Below are 12,799 nucleotides of genomic sequence, written 5' to 3' on the forward strand. Positions count from 1 at the left end.
CAGGTATTTATTATTGAAACTTCAAAATTTATATTTCAGAACAATTATTTCCTATTTGATGAAACCTATTATCGACAAAAATGTGGAATTGCGATGAGAACGGAAGCAGCCCCTGTTCTTGCGAACTTAATTATACGATATTTCGAACTCAATCTATATGAAGTGCCACTGTAAAAATTTGGCTATACATTTCACCATTATATAAGAGAGAACTAGAAAAGATGTCTCGATGACTGTTTTATCATTTGGAAGACCATTGATAAACGTTTGGAATTTAAATCAATACTAAACAGTATAAACCCTAACATTTAGTTTGCAATGGAATATAACAAAAAACAACTCCCTTTCTTAAATATTCTGATAAAAAAAAGTCAGCAACCAAATTGTAACGGATATTTATCATAAACCAACGGACTCGATGCAATGTATTTTGTTAACTCATGCCACTCGAAACACATCAAAAGAAATATTCCCTTAAATTTAGCGAAAAGTATTTACAGAATAGTGTCCGATGGAAATACTTGGGACTTCCGTCTTCGTGACCTCAGAACAGCTCTAACTGAGAGACACTATTCCTCCTCCCTTATAAAGGATGGAATTAAACGTACCAAGGAAACTATGGGAAACAAAACGAAATACCACACCGCATCTCAAAATACTATATCAACTGACAACCCTTAGAAACAATGAGGCATACAACACTATTGTACAAAATCTACCAATGCTCACTAGGGGTCCAAAAATGAACAACATTCTGAAAGCATATAAATTCATCAATTATAAAAAGCAACCCAAATCGCTGAAAAGACTCTTGACAAATGCGAAGTTTTACACAACAACCACGAAACCAGTGGTTAAAAAATGTAGACGTACAAACTGTGGAACATGCCCCAACCTACTGGAAGGCTTGGAATTCCAAATCGAACAAGGCGAGAGGCTATTATTAAGACCAACTTCACTTGTGCATCCGAGAATTTAATTTATGTTATAACTTGTTCAGGTTGTGGACATATCTATATAGGACAATCAAGTATGGCACTTCGACGGAGAACCACACTATATAAGAAACAGATCCGTTTCCCAAAGAATAGACAGATACCTTTGAGAGAACACATATAGAGAGGTGTGCAGGGAATTTCCAACCAAATTTCAGTTTTCCCCATCTACCAGTGCAAAGAAACAATTTCAGTACAAGAACGTTTAAATATAGAAAATTTATTTATCGAAAAATACAGAGCACCTGTAAATGTGAACGCGCAACCAACTTTGGTCTCAGTATGTATTTTAATTCATGATTACATATTCATCACTGTACATATTTCATCTCACTACTTCAGCTTATGAGTTTTTGTGTGTTTATTTATCCCACTCCAAAAATGAGTAATTACCTCCTCTGTCCCAAGTAATAACTATCACCAATTACCTCTCCTTACATTTTTCTACCTGTTGACTCATTCACAAACTTTCATACAAGAACATATACTAACATTTTAAGGAAATACGAAATTAAAATAAGTTCAATGTCATGACTATCGAAAGCGAAACCGGACAACAACCACAATATTCTTTCATTTAAAATATATTAAAACTATGAAAACTGTGTTAATTTTCCTTCTTTTACTAATATATATATATGGGGTGCAATGGCCCAATGGTTAGGGCAGCGGACTCGCGGTTGTAGGATTGCAGTTTCGATTCCCAGACCGGGCGTTGTGATTGTTTATTGAGCGAAAACACCAAAAAGTCCCACGAGGCTCAGACAGGGGGTGGTGATCCCAGCTGTACTCTTTCACCACTCTTTCTCCCACTCTTTCTTCTGTTGGTCTGCTCGCTTAGCCATTGTGACCAACGATGTGTAACTACTTCTGATGGACTAGTCGGTCACGTGATCACGTGATATATATATATATATATATATATATATATATAATCAATATAAGGGTAGCAAAAAATTCAATAGAAATTTTTTTCGCCACCAGCGGTCTAGTGAGAAAGAGAAAATAGTCAAAATACTATATAATATACATTCAACAATAATATTAAGGAATGGCCTTAATAGGCCATTCAACTCACTAAAACGAGCAGCTATACTCAAACCGCTAAATAGTAGTAATTCAGAAATCAAAGGAAAATTAAAAACATTAATATTGTTGAATATATATATATATAAATATATTGCATTACAAGTCACCACGTGGGAATAATCGAAATTCTCTTCTCTTTTCTTAATACATTTTGTTATTTGGAATAATAGATTCTTCATGTTTATAGATTTCTTTTTCCTCATGTATTTTTCTTATCACATTGACTCCAAAAAGCATGTTTATATTTTGTGGTCACAAACGACAATACCGGGTTGGTTCTGTTTTAATTTGATTGCCATTTCAATTCTCATGTTTCACTGATATAAATTTGATCTATAATTCTCAATATGATCGTCTTTATTCTTTTTATTTTCATCATTCTTGCTCAATTTCAGATTTCTCCGACTACGACATAATGCCTTATGAGAAGCTAGTATCTAAAGAACACTGTTACATAGTTGGCATTCTTTTCCTTTTTTGCTTAGCACAATGGTTAATGCTTTCTGTCTTTCATACGCTGAGGGTGCTTTGGTTTCTGTCTTTCTGAGGGTGTTTTGGGTTGCAATTTTTTGTCACTGGATTGCGATTGCATGGAGGTAATATTCATGGTAAGATGTTATAAACTTGAAATTCCAGTCTTTAAGCAGTATATATTTCCTTTATGGTCTTTGTCGTTTCAACTACCCTTCCACAGCCTTCTCAGTGAGATGGTCCAGATTTCCTTTTGGTATTGCTTTAAATAAGCCTTCGAATGTTGCATGGGGAGAGATCAATTTTTGTTGTTCGTTTTATTATTTTTTAATATTACACCTCAGGTTTATTTGCTGCCTTAATAACGATTTATTTTCGTTCTTGCAAACTTGAGTAAGACTTAAATCCATGGTTGTCTTCCTACTTATTCCTGGATTATCTGGCGGTAGTCTTCAAGATGATCCTACAAACGTATCACTACTCCATGCTAGACTTTTAGCGAGGTTTACTCCCTCTCTGGTCTTCATTTTTAGTGACAAGTCTCCATATAAAACCTTCTCAAATAAGTGAGTTTATTATTTTGCTGTTGCATTCCAAAGAATTTTTAATGTTACTTAAACAGAGATTTGTGTCAAACTTTGCTTCAAACTTTTCCTCAGATTTACTTGTTACATTTACGAGGTTTTCATTTTCGTGTCCCTAAACTTGAGCAGGGTTGTTGTTGAGCCTTCTCTCTGCTGGAGATGTTGTTTCAGTGTTTCAGTCCAGGGCTCATGAGATGTTAATGCAGATTGAACGCCAGGGCCACCCTCCTCGCGTGGGAAATAAAATCTGTCAGCTTTACCATTGATGTTTAAATTCTAGTGCGTGCTTATAGATATACATTCATGTATGTATTTATGTATATATTCATGCATATGTGTGTGCGTGTATATATGTGTGTCTCCTTCTTCTTCATTCTTTAAATTCTTCCTAAAGAGAGGACTAGTTTCTGACTAAAAAAACAAATTTCAGTCATTATAATTTAGTTAGGTATAAAGTTACATCTCAAAAATCACTTAATAACATTACCGGGTGGTGCACATAATTTTGAGTGGAAATGTAATTTATTATCTAAGGAGAGTAGTAATAGGTTTCGAAGTAGTCAGCCATAAATATTCCCTCTATCGCTAACTTTTAATTAAATGTTCGCATCTACAGATTAGCTAGCGTTTATTCATAGATATTTAATGTTCAAACAGCATTTACGATGTCTGTTATGTTTTGTATTTAATGAGAGTTTTACCTTCCTGCTCTTTACGTTCTAAGCTCAAATCTGCCCGAGGTCACCTTTGCATTTCATCCGGAGTTGATGAAATAAAGTACTAGGCAAAAACTGGAGTCGATGGTATCGACTACCCACCCCTACCCCTCAAAATTGCTGACCTTATGTCTAAAATAGAAGCCACTATCTATTCTGTTGAGTACGCAAATATGCTTCGGCATGGTCGGAATGCCATGGGACAACGAAAATGTTTATTTGCTGTTCTCATGGCAGTCCACCCAATGGAACGTTTCGTACAGAGCGATTCAAAAGTATTAAGTTGTCCGGAAAGTTCGTGTCGATTTATAACAGCTTACCTTTCGACTTATTTTAGAACATGGTTGAGTTCATAAAATAGGATTTAACTACACCGCCTTTTAGAGCACAGTTTAAGCTTTCGTGGAAGAAGGTTTATGTTTTTATAACCAGTGTTAATTCTGTAACCCTTTAAAATGGAAGATAAGAAAGTTCCTTTTCGGCACTTCACGTTTTGGGAACCAGACAAAAATTGCTGCAGCTTGGCTGGGATGTGTTACCCCACCCTCCATATTCACTAGATATTGCTCCTTCGGATTTCCAGGTCTCTGCAGAATAGTCTTAGTGGTAAAAATTTCAATTCCTTGGATGACGTAAAAAGATACCTTGATGAATTCTTTGCCATGAAAGCACCTCAATTCTGGGAAGAGGGTATTTTCAAGTTAAAGGAAAGATGGAGACGCATTGTGCAATAAAATGGTTCATATTTGGTTGATTAAAAATATAATGGCAAGTATTTATTGACCTTTTTCTTTCCTTTAAAAATCGGTACGAACTTTCCGGATAACCCAATACTTTTGGCATTTTTATTTTATATATCCTTTATATGTGAAAGGATTTCTAAATCATCCTGCATATTGTTTTAGCAACATCTTAACTTAAAGAAAGGCATTTGAACAGCTTCCTACCTCACGTGTCATATCGTTGGTTAATCGAGATTTTCGGTTGCATCTTCAGGCTTTCAAGACTTACCTGTCTTTTGATCAAAGTTTTTAGTACTTATTTTTTACTCTGGGAATGCAAAAGCATAGTCTTAGAAGTGCAAGTGATGTAACGATTACAGAAGTTAGAGATTCCTGTTGTTGTGAACATAATTTTCAAGATTCCGAGTAATATACTCAGCCTTGCATTACTTTTAGATTGTTTGCAGAATGTTTCGCCGCTAGATTTTGTTTAGGTATGTTTTCCATCATTGACTACAAACGGTTTACCGGGGAGTTCACCCATCTTATGTTGCTCATCTCAGACTGGTTGAGATAGTTGTTTTCACTGTTGTTAAGCAGATATTGTCTAAGTGAAACTATACAACACTCAAATGATGTCTGAACTTTCATACGTCTCTTTCCTTTGTTGTCACTTTGAAAGTAGAGTTTGTTGATGTAGCTATTTCATAATTCAATTTCATAATTCAATCCGGTTACTAACAAAGGGATCCATTTCCAGGTGCTACAGTTTACCCGCGAGTACCAAAGAGTAACATTTTCGAAGGCTTCTAATTCCTTGTACGTTGTGCATCGCTACAAGAGGTCTTCATAGCAGACAAGTATTTATTCTCTTTCTTAGTTCATTGTTGATCCATAAGATCATTTCAGCTGTGATCGAAGCTGCAGATTGAAGATTGGGAAGTACAGTAATCAAAGCAACCCTAGTTGAAGCAGATGGCCATTATCGATTTCAGTACACGATAACAGAGAGCGAGTAAGTCGCAGTGTTCTGTATGTAGACAGTGTTTATGCAGCTGTGTTCTGTATGTATTGTTCCATATGAAATGTGTGCATGTGCGGGCGCGTGTGCAGTGGTGTTGTGTATGCAGTGCGTATCTATTTGTGCAACAATGTTCTGCATGTGGAGGATATGTGTTTATGTAGCTGTGTTCCTTATGAGTGTATATATGTGTATACAGCTGGGGTCTTTTTGTAAAGTATGTATGTGTATGCAACTGTGATTTCTTTTTCTATGTGTGGTATATATGTGTTCTGCGTTTAGTATGCATTATGTGTGTATGTACAGGTGCATACCCTATGTGGTCTGTTCAAAGTGTGTATGTCTGTGCAGTTGACACTTATTATGTTGCTGTCGCTGTTGTTTAACTCTTACTCAGCCATTGTCGTTCAAATGTATTCCTGCCGTGACCATATAGGCGCAGGAGTGGCTGTTTGGTAAGTAGCTTGCTAACCAACCACATGGTTCCGGGTTCAGTCCCACTGCGTGGCATCTTGGGCACGTGTCTTCTGCTATAGCCCCGGGCCGACCAATGCCTTGTGAGTGGATTTGGTAGACGGAAACTGAAAGAAGCCTGTCGTATATATGTATATATATAAGTGTGTGTGAATATGTTTGTGGTGTCTGTGTTTGTTCCCCTAGCATTGCTTGACACCGATGCTGGTGTGTTTACGTCCCCGTCACTTAGCGGTTCGGCAAAGAGACCGATAGAATAAGTACTGGGCTTACAAGAATAAGTCCCGGGGTCGATTTGCTCGACTAAAGGCGGTGCTCCAGCATGGTCGCAGTCAAATGACTGAAACAAGTAAAAAAAAAAATACCGTCTTTTTCCTGCATATCGTGCGCCTAGGATCACGTTTTCCAATGTGTCCTTACTTTCTGAAGCAGGGCAGTGCAATCTGACGATTTGGCTGCTATTTTTTGCAATTCAAGTAACTTTACAGATACTACATGTGTTTATGTGTGTGTGTGTGTGGTGCGTGCGTGCGTGCGTGCGTGCGTGCTTGTAATATATATATATATATATATATATATATATATATATATATATATCTATATATATATATATATAGGAAAAATGGGGTAAATGTTTTTATTTTTCATTTCCTTTCAGAATTACAACTATTAGTGGCTGGGAGTTTTAACTGCTCTTTCTAGTGAGTAGGATATCCTATTATCGGTTATCTCTTATGTATATATATATATATATATATATTATATATATATATATATCTATATATATATATATGTGTGTGTGTGTGTGTGTGTGTGTGGTATACTTGTATATGCATATACGTGTATATGTATATATGTTTGTATATGCTTCTGTATGTCAGTTTGTACATTTATATAAATGAGTGCAAGAGTCAGAAGAGGAAAGGCAAAATTAAAAACAAGATTTTCGTTGGAACGTAACGTTTAGAGCTGTTCCTAGGAAAGACCTCTGATTTTCAGAATAATTTCACTGAATGATTTTTAATACGATATCTGTGGTTGAAGGGTTACGACCTGAGCTGTTATGAGACCATAGTTGTAAGCAGTAGCCCAACCTACTCAAAACCAACAGTTAAATTAGTAGAGTCGTTAGAGCATCGGGTAGAATGCGTTGGAGTATTTGTTCCCACTCTCTGCGATCTAAATTCAAACCCATACTTTATTTTTATTTCTTTCAAGATTGATAAAGCAAAAAGTACCAATCCAGGGACAGTAATGTGATGAGATTATAAAAACGTCTAGCCTGATGTTTTGTAACTTTTGTCCCAATATTTTGCGTTCTGAGTTCAAATACTGCCGTGGATACTTGAGTGGCAGACTTCATCTATTTCCCAGTGTACCACAGCCTCCTGATAACACTGAAGAAGTAAAATCACGCCGAAACACCATTCTGGCAGTGTGTCGATATCACGTGGGTCCCAGCTCGATGTGTTTTTAAACATCAAAAAAATTCAGTTCTATATTTAAGAGATGAGGAACTATGTACATTATTTACATTATTTATATTATTTACATTCGACTGATATCTGTCCTCATCTTGTTTGTTGTTAACACAACGTTTCGGCTGATATACCCTCCAGCCTTCTTCAGAAATGTCTTGGAGAAATTTCGAACCTGGGTTCTCATTTCTAAGGTATTTTTCAATGTTGTTATTATTTTTATTATTATTATTATTATTATTATTAATATTATTATTTTTTTTTCTTCTTTCAAATTTGCTTCCATTTCTTGCCGAGTGTCTTCCCGACTCCTAGGGCAAAGAAACTCATAGTATACATTGGTAGGCCATTAAACTAAACTCAATAGTTCGTTCATTTTTTTTTTAAGTTAAATTAAAATACATGGGTAGTTATTATTATTATGATTATTATTATTATTATTATTAATGTTGTTGTTTTTGTTGTTGTTGTTCAGGTCACTGCTTGGAATTGAACTCGGAATCTTGGGGTTAGTAGCCCACGCTCTTAACCACTACGCTATATGCCCGTGGGTATATGGCGTAGTGGTTAAAAATGTAAGTAATGCAAATAATGTATAAAAAATTTATAGAGAACTGTTTTTCTTCGAGACAAATCCCACCGCGAATGTTTTCCTGTCCCAATATACAAAAGCGTGCTAAAATCATAGGTATACACGCAGTTCGCACGCACATACGAAGGCACACACAAATTTACAATCGCTAGAAAGTCATTCGATTCAAGAGTTTATTCAATTATCTAAAATAGAAGGTTTATTCTAGTAGTGGCTGCGTGATAAGTAGCTTGCTTACCAACCACTTAGTTCCGGGTTCAGTCCCACTGCGTGGCATCTTGGGCGAGTGTCTTCTACTATAGCCTCGGGCCGATCAAAGCTTTGTGAGTGGATTTGGTTGACGCAAACTGAAAGCCCGTCGTATATATGTATATATGTGTGCGTGTGTGTCTGTGTCTGTGTGTGTGTGTGTCTGTGTGTCTGTGTTTGTATCCCCAACATTGCTTGACAACCGATGCTGGTGTGTTTACGTCACCGTAACTAAGCGGTTCGGCAAAAGAGACCGATACAATAAGTAATAGACTTACAAACAATAAGTACTGGGGTCGATTTGGTCGACTAAAGGCGGTGCTCCAGCATGGGCGCAGTCAAATGACTGAAACAATTATAAAAAGAGTAAAAAAAAAAGATTAAAGAGTTCTCTGCGTTTTCCTTCGGGAAAAAAACCCAAGAAAGAGAAACCGGAGTAGTTGTGAATTAGAATTATGTATATTAGGTTAATGATTTTTGTGTGGCTGTTATATATTTTAGCTGCTATTTCTAGGAGCTGTAGGTGTTATTTTCACCCTTATGTACTCCACCTTTTTGGTTTTTAATTGCTATAGCCACCTACATTATAACGTGTTTAATATATCGTAGTATTAATGTATCGTTGTATCTTATTGCATATATCATGGCACTCCGTCGGTTACGACGATGAGGGTTCCAGTTGATCAAATCAACGGAACAGCCAGCTCGTGAAATTAACGTGTAAGTGGGTGAGCACTTCACAGACACGTATGCCCTTAACGTAGTTGTCGGGGCAGATTCAGCATAACACGGAGTGTGACAAGGCTGGCCCATTGAAATATAGGTACAAAAGAAACAGAAAGAAAGAGTGAGAGAAAGTTAGGGTGAAAGAGTGCAGCAGGGTTCGTCACTGCTCCCTGCCGGAGTCTCGTGAAGCTTTAAGTGATTTCGCTCAATAAACACTCACAACGCCCTGTCTAGGAATTGAAACCGCGATCCTCTGACCGCGAGTTCGCTGCCCTTACTGGGCCATTGCGCCTCCATATATATGTGTGTGTGTGTGTGTGTGTGTGTGTGTGTGTGTGTGTGTGTGTGTGTTTGTGTGTGTGTGTAAGGTACGAAACATTTCATTTGTTATAGAGGGAGAATAAATTTTGTCCCAATATCTGATGTGCGTAACGCAGAGTTTTGATACTTTTAAGTTCCGGCTTCAATAATGTGTGTGTGTGTAGAGAGAGAGGGGGAGAGAGAAAGAGAGAGGGGGAGAGAGAAAGAGAGAGGAGAAGGATGTATATTATTATGTAAGAAATGTTTATCTGCACTGTAAAAAATTACTAATGTGACGACTAAAATCTACTTATCTATCCTCCAGCAAAGCTGTTAGAGTATCGGATAGAAACCCTAGCTGTATTTGTTATGGCCCTCTGCACTTCGGGTTGAAATCTTACGCAGATCAACTTTACCTTTAACTTTCAGAGTCGATGAATAAAGTAATAATCCAGAGCAGTGGGTTGGTGCCAACAGATTGTTATAACTTGAGATAAGATACTTTGTGGTGACCCTTTCCACTATACGAGTTCAGAGATAAATACTACCTGTAGCTTTTTTGCGGAACCCGGTAAGAACAGATGATAAACTGTGGAAGTCTTTAAACGCATGCTAAACTATTTCGGCTGATCGCTGCCAATGCCAAAACACCAGTTAACAGGAAAGAATACAAGGAAATCTTTAAGTTCTGCGCGCTTTCTTTCCTTTTCTGTTTATAATAAATATACATAATTTTATGTCAATAATTATGAATTTGACGTTTAGGGCGGTGGAAATTACTACAACAGCGATACCCTGTTGTTTTCTGCATTTATTTTCATTCAATTTTTTTATATTATTTTATTTTTCTTTTAACTCCAGTTGAGAAGTTTTCATTATAACAACATTCACCAGTGAAACATTTTCGTTTTTATTTATACAAAAACATTATTTAGCAGATGTAAAGTACATCACAATGTTATACAACTGTTTTAATTAATAACGATTTCATCTCTAATTAACATATTATTTTCATTATGATGTCACCTGTTTTCAACTTACAGCATGTTTTCATTGAATATCCGGGCATTACTGCTTGTACTTCCGGTATGTAAATTTATTCCTTTTGTTATTATTATTATTTGGTTTGAAAAGAAGACTTTGTGTCAGATGCCACGTATTGTTGTTGGTGTTGGAAAAGTTCTGATTGTTTCATTGAGGCATCGACATGCTATAAACAGCAACAGCATCATTCTCAAATCATATACTTCCGTCTTTAAGAAGGATAGAAACATTTGCTAAAGCATGGTATGGTCATGGCTAGAATGCCTTCGGTCCATAAGCCTGGTGAATCAATTCTATTTCCACCGCCACCACTTCCTATTCCTGCCTTTCTTTCTCCGTTTTCTTTTCCTCCCCTTCTTTTCCTCCTCCTCCTCCTCCTCCTCTCCCTCCTCCTCATCATCATTAATTGTATATAAGTCTCTTTATTCCGTGCAAGTCTCGATATAAGATTATTTTTCTAACGAAGGAAATTAAAATGTCTCCTACACAAAAATATATGGTAGCATAGATATAAGAGTTAATACTTCCATCATCAGTAGTTTCCATGCTCACAGTTTGGAAGGGATACAAAGATCAAACTCTATATGGGTACATGATATCACCAACTGTATATAGCATGAAATACGAAAACAAATGAGTTAAATACGCAAATAACGAGAGAAAAAACAGACAAGCAATACAAAGAATGACCCTTCATCAGTTGTCGTCTGTCTACTCCCCATTTCGAGCAATCAACGACAATATGAGACTTCGAAGACAGTTGCTCCCATAAATACCAAAATAAAATTTAGGATTTATGGAGGGTCAAGGTTAGGAAAGAAAGCAGGACAGTGGAGACATAAGGGGAAACCGAACGGAAACAAACATGGAGGGTCGTTAGACATGAACGATGGGAAAATAGATTTAAATGTGGCTGACGCACGTTTCTGCTTTACAGACATCTTGTAATTACATTTGAACAGTATTATATTCAACTTGTTGTTAGTCTATTCAACTTTATTATGGGTTCAGTCATTGACGTGTTCTGAAGAGAACTAATGGTATTTTGGTTTAGCTATCATTATACTTGGTAGGTGACTCTATTTATTGAGTACAAAGAAAGTGAAAGAAAGATTTGGAAACCTGATACGACTAGATCTTAAATTAAGCCAGAGTATATTTTTTTAAACTTACTAGCCGCTGATTCAGACATAATTTTAATACATGAGATATGTAAATTTCATTTGTGAGGCCAATCCAAATCTTTCTTTATATAAATCAAGTTTTAATTTACATGTAGTTACGTCATTCTATATGTGTAACAAGAATATACATATATGTACTTTTACGTATGAAAAATACTGATTACCACTTCATATTGGCAAATTAGATATTATACTGACATTTACCATGTAAATTCAGGCACCTTTTATTTACGTGGCGCTTACTTCATTAAAATTCATCTCTATAGAAATATTTAAATGCCCTTCTGTAAAGCTACGAACATCTAAGCAACTAGTAAGCAACTGGTGCTTAGACGTGAAAATATGGGATATTTATTCTATGCATAAATCGTATTATTTTGTATAATCTTCCCCGTTTACGTAAGGTTCTGCTACAACTGTTATTTCCCATTCTATTTTAAAATTAGTATTTCTATCCTTCAAGGATCAGATAAATACACTTAAGCTCGTATTATGCATCTTCTCTTTATCTCTAAATTAAGCTAAATGATTCGCTAGTCTTACCTTGGAATTCGTCGAGCATACTCTAATATAACAGTACAAATTTCCACCTGATGTAACCTTACATCTGTACGCTATATTTTCCCCCAAGTATTGAGCGTTTAGGGGACACATTTTATTCTTGCTACAGCTACAAGGATTTTTAACGATACTGACCCTACCTACGTTAATGGGACCAGAATTAGATATCTTTCGTTTCTCTATCTACGAATCTACTAGTGGCTGCATCTCGGCTATAGTCACAAGTTCCCATGGTATTTTGTGTACCGTTTGCTGTTTCTGGTCCAGCTAGCTACATTAGATATTGTAATGATAGTCTTCCTTCCACTGCTTTCCTGCATATTGGTGTATATTACCCTATCATTGCCTGTAAGTACTGTATTCAAAATCTCTCTAAGTTGATTATTTGCCTGTTCGGTTCGATGTACGTAGTTGCTTTTTTTTTTTTTTATTATGAATAGTATTATTAATAGCTGGCAGAATCGTTAGCACACCGGGAAAAATACTTAGCAACATTTCATTCGTCTTTTCATTCTGAGTTCAAATTTCGCCGAGGTCGACTTTGCCTTTTATCCTTTCCAGATCGATAAATTAAGTACCAGTGAAACACTGGG

Source organism: Octopus sinensis, linkage group LG9 (assembly GCF_006345805.1).
Source record: "Octopus sinensis linkage group LG9, ASM634580v1, whole genome shotgun sequence".
NCBI classification, from domain to species: domain Eukaryota; kingdom Metazoa; phylum Mollusca; class Cephalopoda; order Octopoda; family Octopodidae; genus Octopus; species Octopus sinensis.